This window comes from Haplochromis burtoni, unplaced genomic scaffold (assembly GCF_018398535.1).
Source record: "Haplochromis burtoni strain Fernald_Lab_line unplaced genomic scaffold, NCSU_Asbu1 Contig_95, whole genome shotgun sequence".
NCBI lineage: Eukaryota > Metazoa > Chordata > Actinopteri > Cichliformes > Cichlidae > Haplochromis > Haplochromis burtoni.
In genome coordinates, this window is record NW_024582456.1 from 210,464 (window position 1) to 224,971 (window position 14,508).

A 14,508-nucleotide genomic window follows, 5' to 3' on the forward strand; every position below is an offset into this window, starting at 1 on the left:
TCTATCTATCTATCTATCTATCTATCTATCTATCTATCTATCTATCTATCTATCTATCTATCTATCTATCTATCTATCTATCTATCTATCTTTGGGCATACATGATGAATGAACAAAAATGGAAGAGCAACCGCTGGTTGAAAGGTGGTGGAGGAGAAAAGGAGTAAAGGTGATTGAACAGGAGAAAAGAAAGGGGGGAGATGCAGGGGAGAAAGACAAAGATAGAGTGAAGGTGCGAGGAGAGAGAAAATGGGGAGATGGAAAAGGGCCAGACAAAAGTGCACAAAGAAATGCTACGTGAGTGTATTAGGAGAGAAGGAGCAGATATGTGATGAGGGGAAGTTTTCTGCCAACGAAACAATAAAAAAAGAGGATGTCTCACTTCTGCCCGAGCTCAGAAAGTGAACACTGCAGTAAAACCGGCCCAACTAATACAGTTTTGCTGCCAGCAAGACAAAGTGGTGAAGAAAAGTGGCGTAACTCCCACTGCAACCCTACACATCCTCAGGCCCTTCAACACTCCAAACTCTCCCACACCTTGGCCTGGGGAGCTGGCCAGTTACCATGCGCTTGTGCAGAGCTTGCACTTACTGAGGTAACAAAAAGAGACAGAGAGGGGCAAAAAAAAGAAAATCTTCAGAAAATTAAGTTACAGTCCTGTCCACCTGCCAGCTCCTGTAGTGCCGCAATAGACCCTGAAACAACCTTCATAGATGTCGTGACGGTTCTCGGATGAAGAGGCTTGAATCTTCTGCTCTCTGACTCATTTTGTTTGTGTACATGCATGTGTTTGTGTGACCACTAGAAGACTCTGAACTACCCTGATGAGGTGAGTGTGTTTGAATGCACAATGGCTTCTGCTTCACACCACTTCAGCCTCATCACGTCCAGCAGGAGCCTCGTTAGCGTGTCAGCGCCGTGCTGTCACATCACTAGGGCAAGCGAGTAGGAGGCACAGCCTCAGGCACCGTCATAAGACACACAAACACACACTAACATGCAAGCTTGGCTTCACACAAACATAGCTCCACACTGCCAGACAGCAGTGCCAGGGTTACAGTTAAACAGGTTTCTTGTTAGGAGTGAGAGGCACTTTCACACACGGGAAACAAAATCCTGCTATGCTAACTTTTCCAGTCAACTTATAGGCTGACAAAACTGAAAACAGCTTTTGACAACATTCCCTTTTGAGTTATGTGATCAACAAAATTTTCTGGGATTTTTCTAGGTGGTACCAATCAGCTGGTGCTAAACTAACAAGCTAATCAGTTCCAGCTTGCTGTGTTAATTTACTGTGGCTTTAAGGGCACAACTGCATTTTACAGTAATGACAGGTATTATGAAGCCATGGAGTTAAGATGTCTATGGGGGAAAGCCATGTGGACATGACATCTGCCTGCCCATAATTACTGGACACCGACTTTTTTAGCTACTGCATGCAGCTACGCATACTGGCTTTACTGCAAAAAAAAAAAAAAGATCAGCCTTTTCAAGTGTATAATTGTAAAGATGAAATGGTTTTATGTAATAAAAACAAACTTTCATCTGGCTTCTCCCCCCCCTTTTTTTTTATATTTTCCATTATATTTGTGGAATAAAATGAGTCACTTACGTTTTTCTTTTAGAAATATATTTGAATTTGAAAAGTGAAGGAACTGAGATGATGTCTTTGTGCACTATCCCATTGTATGTGATTCACAGAGTACTGTGCAAAGGTCTTGAGACAACCTTCAAATTTCTTTTTATTTTGCTAGGAACATGAGAAATAGGTGAAGAGATTTATTCAAATGTGCAAACATACATGGAAATACAATATATTTCCATGCATGGAAATATATTGTACACAGTTGTACAATTCAAATGAGTTTAAAGGTCAGACCGCTTTTATTTTTCAACACAGCCTGAACTCTCCTAGGCAAGCTTTCTAGATAGTTCCCCAGGCTACTTGAAGGACACTCAAAGCTCTTCTTTGGATGTTGGTTGCCTTGCTTTTACTGCATTTGCACTGTTTTTGGGATCATTGGAAGTCCAGATGGTATTGTGCATGTCGGGTCAAAATCTGACCGTACATTTCTGTGTTTACAGTTTTACCCTAATTCTCATCCTTAAGAATGGCTTCTTGACAGCCACCCTTCCACTGAGATCATTTCTGATGAGAAAGAGCGAATAGTGGATGGATCAGCTGAAGGGTCAGATGCATCCTTTAGGTCCTGTTACAGGTCTTTGCTGGATTGTTTTTTCTTAAGGGCATGGCTTTCAGACACTTTTCATCTGCTATAGACAATTTTTTAACCCTGCCACTTTTTCTTTTGTCCTCTACTTGTCCTACTACCTCAGATGTTTTAAAATCAGTAGGTCATCGGGAATCACCTTGGTGTAAAAATATAGTGGTAACAATTTCATGCAGGCAATTTCATAACATTCTTGCATAACACTTCTTGTACTTCAAATGTTTAAGAGGTCACTATTAAGTGTGGTGGTGCAGTAATTTCACTACATTAAGAGAGTTGACTATTTTAGCTTCCCTATTTTTACATGCATTAGCGATATTTGAACCACCTCTAAATGCAATTTGGTGCAACAGCATCATGTTATTGAAAACAAAATCTCCACGACTGTCTGGAAGAAATGGAATATACTGGACTGCATTGCAGGTATACCCGTTAAAATGACAATACTGTCAGTGGCATTAATATCTTGATATTTGTGAGTGATTCCAAACATATGGCCAAGCTCTTACAGCTCATCATACATTGTTGACATGCTCTGTTCAGCAGGGAGAAAGTGATATACACAAGTGCAATTCCCACACCACATGGTGCAGTATTCAGCCGTGACGACACAATATTTCACGTCAGGCGTCACACCGCTACAACAGACTGTACATCAGTGAAATCAGTGAAACCCATTTACATGCTCAGCAGAAAGCTGACTGACGGCCAGCCCAAATCGGAGCCGACTTTGAGGAACAGCTCGCGTGGTTCACTGTCTGAACTTAAGAAAATAATTCCAGCAGCGAATCAAAGGGGAAGATTTCATGGATACCCAGGATCCATTATTGCACAAAAAAATATGAAGTGGAAGATAAGCGGCGATGGCGGAAGGGGCTAGATGGAAAAAAAATTGCACAGAATATTACATTTGACAAATAAAAGAAGTCTGACTCACTGAGATGAACAGTATGCAGTAAATTAGTTTGCTGAGATGGGCTTTTATAACCCACTTCATGGCTGTCAGACACGGTCAGGTCTTATCAGAGGAAACGCCTGGCTACATTAAAGCAAGCTGTCACTGTGCCAGAGTACAGTGCTCGGCTTTGATCAGCAGTAAACTGGACATGGTGTGAGAGAGGTCAGCGTATATCAGACCACCCGGTAGGGTGATGAACATTTTATCTACTGTACCCCATGACAGATTTACCAAAAACAACTTCACCTTAAGTATGTTCTACTTTCCCGACGAGTTATTAGGCCCAGACCTTTTCCCAGCTGAATCACAAGTGTAATCACATTTCTGCTGTGTTCATAACTCAAATTTAATGAAGAGACATTCATCTTTTGTCCAGTCATAATCGCTCACTTTAAAAGCTCACTTATTTTCACTGCAGCGTTCCCTTTTCGATTATTGAGTCTATTAAGAGGAACCAATTCATGCTTGCTAAGGGCAGATGTCAGGGCTGAATGTAATCGGGGTCACGTCCTTGTTGCAAAGTTGCTGTTGGTTTGCTAAAAGCTTTTATTGAGCTCAAAGCCTGACCAGAGATTCGACAGACCTCATCAAAGCCTACAGACGTGACACAGTGGCACGCTAACTTTTGAGGGTCAAAGTATTTTGAGAAACCCATTATACAAACCCACTTTTCAGTAAACCAACGGTAAGGTAACATTAAAGAATCTGCAAATGAAAACTACAAATATGAATATGGATGATAGTGTTATGTGAAGGTGTGGTTTGGACGTGCCTGTCTCACAATGAAAGGTCATTTTCAGTTCAAGAACACAACTTTATGCTATCGAGGTTCTAACAGCTCATTACGCCAGACCTCAGAGATCCCTTAATTATTAATGGTAGATTCGACACAGTGCTGGAAACATTGCTTAAAGAATTCGGTCCATATTGACATGACAGCATCACGCAGTCACTGCAGATTTGGCGGCTGTAAATCTCCCTTTCTACCACATCCCAAAGGTGCTCTGTTGGATTGAGATCTGGTGACTGTGGAGGTAATTTAATTACAGGGAGCTCATTATGTTCAATGAACATGATAATTTGAGCTTTGTGACATGGTGTGTTATCCTGCTGGAAGCAGTCATCAGAAGATGGGTACACTGTAGTCGTAAAGGATGAACATGGTCAGCAGCAGAACACTCAGGTAGGCTGTGGTATTTAAACAATGCTCGGTTTGTACTAAGGGCCACAAAGTGCGCCAAGAAACCATTTCACCACCACCAGCAGCCTGGACTCTTGATATATAGCAGGATGGATCAAGGATTTCATGTTATTTACACCAAACTCCGACCCTACCATCTGGATGTTGCAGCAGAAATTGAGAACAAACAGTGAGGCAGTGTTTTTTCCAGTATTTTGTTCTTCAGTGTCAGTTCTTTGGCTATCGGATTCAACCACACCATGTTCAAGGTCACATAAATCATCTTTCTTCCCCATTCTGATGCTCAGTTTGACTTTACGCAGGTCATCTTGGCCATGTCTACATGCCTTAATGCACTGAGTTGCTGCCATGTGATTGGTAGATTAGACATTTGAGTTAATGAGCTGTTTCAATCTAGTATCACACGTATGTACAGTGACTGAAACTAGAAGGCTGCCAGCATAATCATGTCCCAGTGTTTCTGTTTACCATCCTAAATGTGACTTTAATACCAGAATCAGAACTACTTTATTAGACTTTTTTGTATTCTTTTGTCACTTAAGTCATTTCTCACTTACAGTACTATATGTGAAGCTTGTCCAGGGCTTTCATTTCTCACATACTGGGCACAAGGGCTGATTTTCAGGCAACACTTTCTCACCTTTTCAAAAGCTGACAGCAGAGTCGCAATATTTTGTGACACTGCAGGATCCCTCTGACTGTCAGTCTTCTACATCAAGCCTCTTAAATGACAACAAGCTGAAGTTCGTGACAAAACAAAGAGGCGAGAGAAAGCGCTGAGGGCTCGCCACAGACTCATATAAACCTCGAAAACTTATGGGGGAAAGACGTATAGCCTCTGTGAATTCTATGTAGAATTATTCAGTAGCTTAGAAGCAATAACAATGAAACAAAAGAATTGTATTCTGCATGCATTTATCATTTATCCTTCACAACGTTGTGGAGAGATTTTGGTCCACTCTTCTTTGCAGCGTTGCTTCAGTTCATTGAGGTTTGCAGACGATTGTTTATGCACAGCTCTCTTGTGGTCATACTACAGCATTTTAGTTGGGTCGAGGTCTGAACTTTGCCAGATTTGTTGGTGTGATTGTGATCATTGTCCTGTTGCATGACCTAATTTTGGCCAACTTTAGTATTTGGACAGTTGGCCTCACATACAACACTTTGGTATAAAAATTTGTTCATGGTAAACTTGCTGTCAATTTCCCATGGCTGACAAACCCAATCATCACACCTCTACCACCGTGCTTGACAGATGGTATGAAGTGTTTGCGCTGACATCCTGTGTTAGGTTTTTGCTGAATGTGGTGCTGCTTCAATTTCAGCAAGGCTGGCAAGATCCCCAACACGACTGACTGACATCCAGCCTCCATGAAACCATGACAGAGTCTCTACCATGTTTACCTGATGAAGGCTGTATCTCTCTACTGACCTCCTCTGTACAAATTGATGACAATTTCAATTGAAACCTTTTGGTCATCACTTACTCTTTAGCCATTTTCATCCTTAAGATTAATTTCCTGGCATCCACCTTTCCACTGTCACCAGAGTGTCAGTGGAAAGGAACAGTAGTTCAGTAGAACAGTAGATGGATCAAATGAAGGGCCAGATGCATGTATTTGTGGGATTTTGAGATACTGCTCATCTGACGTAGATAGTTTTTTAGACCTGTTACTTCTGCTTTTATACTCCACTTGACCAGTTCCCTCAACTTTTTTAAAGACATACTGCACAGCATACCGAGCTTTGTCAAGTTAGGTGCAAAATACTGTTTTATGTTTGTCAGCCTGTGTTATGTCTGGCATTTAACTGAAGACAAGTCAACAAATTATGTGTTTTTGGGTGTAAGCTGCTAATAATGTTACACAATAATTAACATCCTTCTTATTTTATCAGGAACACTCTCAGCACTCCATCATTCAAGTTCATATCAAGGTCAATTGTTTAGTCATATGTAATATAGTTTTATATGGGAAGGAACACTTTTAACCTTCATGCTATCTTCCAGATAAAGCCACTCTTTTTATCTGTGAATCAATAATGTGTCAAAATATAGAAAAAGTAACAGCGATAACAAAAAACTAAAGATGTTGTAGTTGTGTTCATTGCTGACCAGCATATCTCTCTCTAACTGAAATGCATCCAACAAAATACGAAGGAGGCAACTGCTGTTTCAGCTTGATAAAAACTGACCCAGAGGCAACACTTTTACACACAGTTTGCAAACCTGTATCGACAGTGAAACGACATTATTATCATTATCATTACTTCCTGAGTTATGACGTTTGATAACGGCCAGAAAAGGATTATTGCAAAACATCATGATGCAACTGTGAAGCAAACCTTAGACCTTCAGGATATGAAATGTCATCATTTCACCATTTCATTCTTTAAGGAGTTTGTGTCATACTTTGTCACACTTCACTTATCAGTTCTTGAGCAATGGCCAAACAAGGCCTTTGTCAAATCATGGTGACCCTTTTACAACCAAACCAAAATTAAAATCAGCTCATCGGTCCAAGGACATTTGTGTGGAATTAGAAGAAATTCCCTCATTCCTGAAATATTGTGTTCAAGAGTATAGCACAGACAAGCTGACAACATAACTCCTCCACACCGTGGCGGTTGTTGGCACGAGGCATAAAAATTGATGGTGTGAGCAGCTCCTCTGAATAGCACAAGCAGAGTTTGGCTGCCAGGAAAACCTGGCAAATATTCCTCATATCACAGGCTACTGCAGGATGCTCCTCATGCTGGACAGTCACAGGACTTGGACTCTTACCAACAGCCATGATTTAGAAGTACTAACAGGTGACACGCAGACAGGAGGAGCAAAAAGTGAGAATGCCTCGCATTGACATTAGGCAGAGCCTGCTGGGCAGCCAACAACCAAAATAAGTGATGTTTTTGTGTAATGCATATGAAAAGTAAGCTTGAGTTTATCCCACGCCTTGTTAAGGAAATACAGTACATCCTTTGTGTTCATAAGTTTAAACAGTTGTGAGGGCAGCATAGAAATGCACACATAAACAAAAACACAACAACTGACTACTATCTATTTTTTTTACTTACGTCCGGCCGTCAAGCTGCAGTTAGAACTGGACCACGTAGTTTATTATTGTACACCTGACAGGAGGGCTGTCGAATTCATGGCTGGCATTTTTTCAAATCTTACAGCATGTAAGCTAGTTTTTCTTTTTAGTTTCGTTTAACTGTAACAGCCTTGGCCTTCACGTTGTTACCAGTGTGTGACAAATAAGTCAGAAAGTGTTGGAGAACAACGGCAATCATCCCTTCGCAGATCCCTTAAATATATTTCAGATGCTAGCATTGAGCTTCCACTGCAAGCTAGCAGTTCTGTGATTGGCTGTTTATTAACACAAAAAGTAGTCTGATGTTCAGATTACTTTGGGATGATGTTTTCCATCCATTGCAGCCGCTCACGGACACCTGGCTTATCACTTAGATGCTGTTGAGGCAGCCGTCCCTTTTCAGCATTAGCGGTTTGTCGTGCCTCCACACTGCTAAAGGAAGGTCTTTCGTTTTTTTGTAAAGCAAGTGAAAAAGCTAAGTCTGAGGCAGAAAATCCCACACTGTCTTTGTGTATTCACTGAGTCTGATCAAGGGAGTTCTGAGTTTGGCTCGCCGCAACCGCTGGCAGCCCGAGTTGCGTCACTGCAGCTCTGATCTCAGTCAAAAGATGTTTTCAGTAAATGTTAGACCATACGGTGTAGATCAAAGACACTCTATTGGTTACAGCAGGAACACTCTGTCCCTTTTCAACGTGACAGCTAGCTAGCACTTGGCAGATTCTCTGTGTTATGAAGCCGCACGGAAATTCTTCAACACAACAAACAGAACAAGACTCACTTTATTTATCATATTTTGGAGCAGCTCTATCTGCAACAGACTGGAAAGAGTTATTTATCTAGGAAATAAAAGCACCCAAGATGAGAGTGATGATACTTAAAGACACTGCTTCGACATGCTAGAACAAGATAAGAGATCGGCCCATAAATGGATCCAGGAGAGAGGCTCGTTTAATCAAATAATGCTGTGATCATGCATACGTCTTTATTAGCAGGAGCAGCAGCAGCAGACAGACGGGCTGAAACAGACAACAGTTACTGATCTGACTGACCTCCTAGAGCGGGCTGATAAGCAACCAGTGCAGAGAGTGGCTGTAAAGCCGCTTCCTTGATGAAAAAGTAAGATATCTGCTTTAGAAGTTCATGCGCTGGATTAGAAGGAGATGTGGAGATGCACTTTAGCTACCAACGCCAGTGGTTTCCAGGGGATGCACAGCCTGCTCATCACTATAATGCAATGAGGATAAAGAATCATGTGTACCGTTTCACAGGTAACCGCCAGTCAAACTAAACAAGCAACTTTTCACTCTGGTACCTTGTTGCAGACATCTGCCTCTATTAACAAAGCATGTTGTCAGATAAGTGATAAAAAACACGGGCAGATGACTTCATAATTAAAAACAGGCACGCTTTGATGGGATGGACGGCGAGGTGTTTGAGCGCATGTGAGAGTGAAGGAGCAGGGAAATGTGCGCGGTGTTATTATCCTTCCCTCCGCTCTGTCACCTTCCATCAGGAAAACGTTCCACCTCTCCCTCTGTTCCTCTTCTCTCCTCACCTCTGCCTGCTCCCCCCCCTCCCTTTCCACGGCGCTGCTGCTCCTGTTCCTTTTCTGCCAACACGCAAGTGGATTTCACCAAGCTCGGTGCACTGGAGAACCTGAGCACAGGGTCTACCAATAGGCTGAGCATCATTTTGATGTTGCTATAAACATCCACTCGAAGTTTCATATACATGCACACTCATTTATGTATGATTCATCTCTTGCAAGTCGAAATACACCCAGTATGAGGATGTAGTATGACATCTTCTCACGCAGTGTGTCAGCTTGTGCACCACTTTCTTCTTCAGGTAACTCTGTCTGCCTTGTTTCTATTTCTACCTGCTTCTTCTTCACATTTCAATACCAAATGTGCATTTTAGAGTCGCTGGGCTCTCTGCTTATTTTCTTTCTTCTGACGCAAGTGGGATTTCACAGTCAGAGCTGATGCATACAGTACCTGACCTTTACCACGTACATCGCAGGGATCCTTTTTACAGCTTCCTCCCACAGACCACCAGAACAGTTCCCACACACACTTACTACTTACTAAACGACAATAAAGAAGAAAAAGGAAAAAAAAGAAAACAACACACAAACGCGCCACCCTCTTTTCTGGTCTACAGCATAACAAGTGCTCGAGCACATTCACAGGTAGCATCCAAACCACAACTACTGCTGTTTGTCAGCTCAACACATAACAGAAGATGAGAGCTTTTGACTTGTGGCACTTTCAACCATAATTAGTCAGAGAGGGCATTTAGCCGAGGGAAATAGGGCAAAGAAGAAGAGGTTCTCACGCTCGTGAAACAAAAACAAACAAAGAGCTGCTCCATCAACACAGCAGCCAACAGCTGCTGATAGAGGTTATCTCTGCAGTCACACATGGGCCAGCTCACAACAGTGACTGCACACACACGTGGCACGTATGCAGAAATGACCTGCACGCTGCTCTCTGTTGCAGTCCAAATTTATTTATTGTATTTATGTATTTTCTCAACTTTGTGAGAAAATATCAACATCATGACCTATTAAAGCAAGGGTGTCAAACATAAGGCTCGCGGACCCAACAGAGACTTCAATATGGCCCCACTCGACAGCTTTGGAAAATGTGAATGTGGGTATTTTAACTGTATTTCCCCAGGTTTTAAAGCTTTTCTTATTGATGAAGACCTTCCCCTGTGCAACAGATAAACAATTAAATAACAGAAACCTTCTTTTTTTTTCACTACTATAGAAATATCTGTTTTTACAGTGTTTTTATCATTACATATATAATAATTACATGCCAAAGCTTCATCTAGTCCATCAACCTCACACTGTTTTCATATTTTTAATAAAAACAATGTATATAATTACAGCAAAGTTCAACAATTACTTACGTCAGATCAGTGATCACAAAACTAACACACAGGACACTTATTATAAACCAGTCTTTATAGCCCCTTTGAATATAAAACAGAACAGAATACAACACACATAAAACCCCTTTTTCTTTTCCATTCATTCACATACATCATTCTCTGTGTTTGTGGACCATAAATGGACCCCATATGTATTTGAACTTGCCCTCCCTTAAGTAATTTCTTCTTTTCCAGCGGTACATTGATAGCATTTGTTTTGCCAATTGTTTTCTTCTTGTAATTTGCAGACTGAGGTCCATTAGTGTCCTTTCATTCTTACTATATTTATATGTTTCTGAATATAAACCAAGAAGGCAAGACTTGGGATCTGGATAAACTGGTTTCATTTCCCATCACAGTCAGTACATCTTGCAATTTTTTTTTATTTCCATAAAAATCCATAATGCATCCAAACATAAAAACAGAATCTGCTCTTCCAGGTAGCTGCTGACTGACTACCTTGTACCAGACAAACTGAGATAGGGGTGTGGCTTCTCTTAAATATTTATGAACAACATAACAATGTTTACCAGATATTTAACCACTGGATTTTTGTTACGTATTTGTAGCATTATGTTTAAATATAAAGATGTGCAAAAAGGTTCCGATCTTGAGTTTCTCTTCCAGAGAAATCGATCATGATGGACCTCAGCTGTGGAGCCCAAGAATACAAAATAACAATATAACATGTCTTACCTCGTTTACTGAAGGGTAGATGTAACAAAGACAAATAGCCTGAACCTCCCCTATTGCGTATAAATGACACATTTTTTCATCCTCAGAAGAAAATCCACATTTTGTTGTAAAATGTTCATTTTTTAAAGTATTGATTCTGTCAGTTGTAAATAACATTAATGATATCTGTTGATTTATTTAACAATGTCTTCCATAAGTGGCACACAGTTAGCATCAACAATATCCTCTAAGCTAGGTACAATCAGAGCTCGGAACTTGCTAACGCTGTATTTTAACTTCATTTTGTTATCATTACATTTGCTGTTACATCACACTTATTTCTTGCTATATAGCATGTTTTGAAACAGTGAGTTTTTTTTAATGCTGCTGTATTTAACATCTGAACAAACATACTAAAAAGTAAAGCTGACCAGACGTGCACAAGTCCAGCCACGGTCATGGTGGTGCACTGTTAGCTAAACCTTAACACTCTTCCGGGTCACAGAAACGCTGGAATCCATATCGCACATTCACAACAATCAGAGTCTAAATTCAGCCGAACAATCTTCAATACAAATCAGATCAATATTAGATTGACGATGTGAATTGAAATATTTACATTTTCATTGTTCTTCGCACTCAGCGGAGAAGAACAGATTTAAGTGACTTTATGGTGTTACAGAATTTTGGATGCATACTTAATAAGTGTGAATGTTTGTTGCTAAATGAGATTGAGGGATAGAGCACAAATTGTGATGATGAGGGTTTCTGGGTTATGTCACCTACATATGATCTTGATACATATAAAAAGGAAAAGTGCTTAAAATCCAAGCAGTGGCTGCAGTGTGAAATCCATCAGACAGGCCACAAGTGTTGGTATATGATGGAAAGGCCAGATAAGCCCGTGTATTTTGCTGTGGGGGTGGCTGTAGTGAAAGGGGATCAGTCCACAGCAGTGTTTAGAGGTTTAAATGCCCCTCTGGGGAGGAAAACGGATCGATCCTTCTTGGCCGAGAGTCAATTCTCCCCCTGCCTTCAACTGGATATCTATTCACACTATGCTTATATGAGCCTCTAAGGCTTCTCTTATACTATATCCATAAAGCATTGCTAGTCGGGATTTCACCACAGACTGGTGTTTTTCACCAGTAACTCTGCTGTTCTTTGCTAGTAACTATACTGAGATGAAATCCATGCCCTGTATGTTTTTGAGTGCCAATTAAATGCAGATGTTCTAAGGCTACTCCCTCCATAACCGGGGCCTGCTGCGTCGTTTGCGGTGGCTGTGTTTTCTTGTCATGGCACTCTGATTAGAGAGAGTCATGGAGATAAAACATAGCTGCTGTCTCATTAGTTTGAGTAACTCGGCCTGGCTACCACCCACAGATCCTCCCAAACCCATGGGAGCAAAGGGCAGCCCTGCACAGCCTGCAGGGACGGGACCCAAACATCATAACAGGCAGAAGGCACCAATCACACAAGCAACAATTACTCACATGCAAAAACAGAAGCATTTATTCAGAAACACACACAGTGGATATCAATCATACTTAACCTTTTTTTACAACTCTTAGCAAAAAAGGAAACAGCCTCAGAGGGCAAGCTCACTGGCTCTGCGACAAAACGGGGTTTCCCCACAGGGACACTCCATAAGCCTGCAACAAAGCAAGTGGCTGAGGGTGACCTGCTGAGCTACAGCAAACATCCGATGTGAAACAACTGCATCACACTCAACGTTATAGCAAAACAAGCTCGCCGAGATCCCTCCACGCAAGCGGCACTACAACAACATCGCAACAGCCTGGAAGCTAGGCCTCATGGGAGTTTGAATCGATGACGACGAAGGACAGAGGTGTGCCCGTGTGGAAGGACAGCAAAAGAGAGCGCAGAGGAGGACAAAGCGGAGGAGGCACCGAGCATCCAGACCTACTGTCCATCAGCCTCTGCCGTGACAGGTTTATCCCAGCCGAGGGGGAAGGTAACACGGCGAACAGCACAGTGAGGAGCGATAAACGTCAGGCCTAGCCCCCGTGTCGTGGTAATGGCTGACAAACGACTCAGTGGTTCATCTCACAGACACATGTGTAGCTCTGTGTTTTATCAAAGGGGGGGACGTCAACGAGAACGGCAGAAAAACAGGCAGCTGCTTGTACTACAACCTACCTGACAGCCATTCATAAATGGAGTTGTCCTCATAGTCAGCACAGTCGACCAGAGCATGTCGGAACAGTAGAAAAATACTGATATACCAAGTTTGACTGACTATAAGATACATTATGCTAATATTAATATTTTTCTAGATACCCCAATCTACTTGCTGGTTTCTAAGCACTTTTTTTGTTACTATTTAGTTTAAAAGGGGCAAGCAGACCACAGACCACTGTGACCGCTGCCATATTCCTCTGCATTTATAGCCTGAACTACACCCATCTGTTGAAAGACACTTACACGGTTATTACTTAATGCATTTGCAAATTGGTCTGACCTTTTAGGAATTTGAGCTCTGTTCAATTCTATCTGTATTCCTCAGGGCGCTGCAGCTATTTATTAATGCTGATGAATCACGCACACTGATGACAAGTGACACAGTGCAGACCCGCGGACAGTGAAGTTACCTTCTGTACATCCTGCGAGAGTGTCCCTGCACTTCTCGTGTTACATAACACTTTCAAATACAGCAACTCCAGCCTCTAACTTAAGAGAGTGGAAGCTCTCGTCGTCAGACTTTTTAAAAAAAGGAGTTTCAGAGCATCCTAACAAAGATGTCACAATAAATGGCTAATAGAGTTGTAATCAACCACAGCTGACTGTGAAGAATAATAATTGAGAAAGCTGCGATTTCTCCAAGGCTGCTCTTAACAGATGCCTACAACCTCCTCCCCGCCTTTGCTTCACACACACACTGGAACAAGCAGGACGGGAATCCTCACAAAGAGAGAGTGTTGATCGTTGGTGGAGAATTACAAAAAAGCATCTGGGCTTATTTTAAAAGGTAGCAGTCATCTGAGAGAATTACTGCAAGCCAAACAAAGGCTGTGGTGGCTTGGATTTTACTCTAAAGTGACACGTAGTAACAGGAAAGGGGGGGGGGTCGGCATTTACTGTTAGCGCGTTATGGCCAGAGGCGATCGATCCCTCAGTCGAGATAATGTTGGCCTCATGCTGTCTCACAGAGCTCGCATTAAATGCAAAATTGAGGACAAAGTTTTGGATTCCACGCGCCGTAGTTCAAACATGGCGGGGCATCGATTGTCTAATAACTGTGAAACCAGATTGTTCCATTTTCTGTATGTAGGTGTGAAAAGTTACAGAAACTGAAGTCATGTAGCAGCAGGATAAGAAATGACTTAGATCCTAACAACATACTGTAACTCGCTGAATTACAAACTGTTTAACACATGAATAACAAGA

The 14,508-nt window shown here is 41.7% G+C and overlaps 1 protein-coding gene across 4 annotated transcripts in view; it reads right to left on the bottom strand.

The window, feature by feature from the left end:
• dtx1 (deltex 1, E3 ubiquitin ligase) overlaps positions 1 to 14,508 on the bottom strand; it is a 42,491-nt gene that overhangs the window by 25,923 nt on the left and 2,060 nt on the right. The gene's annotated exons all lie outside the window — the stretch shown is intronic.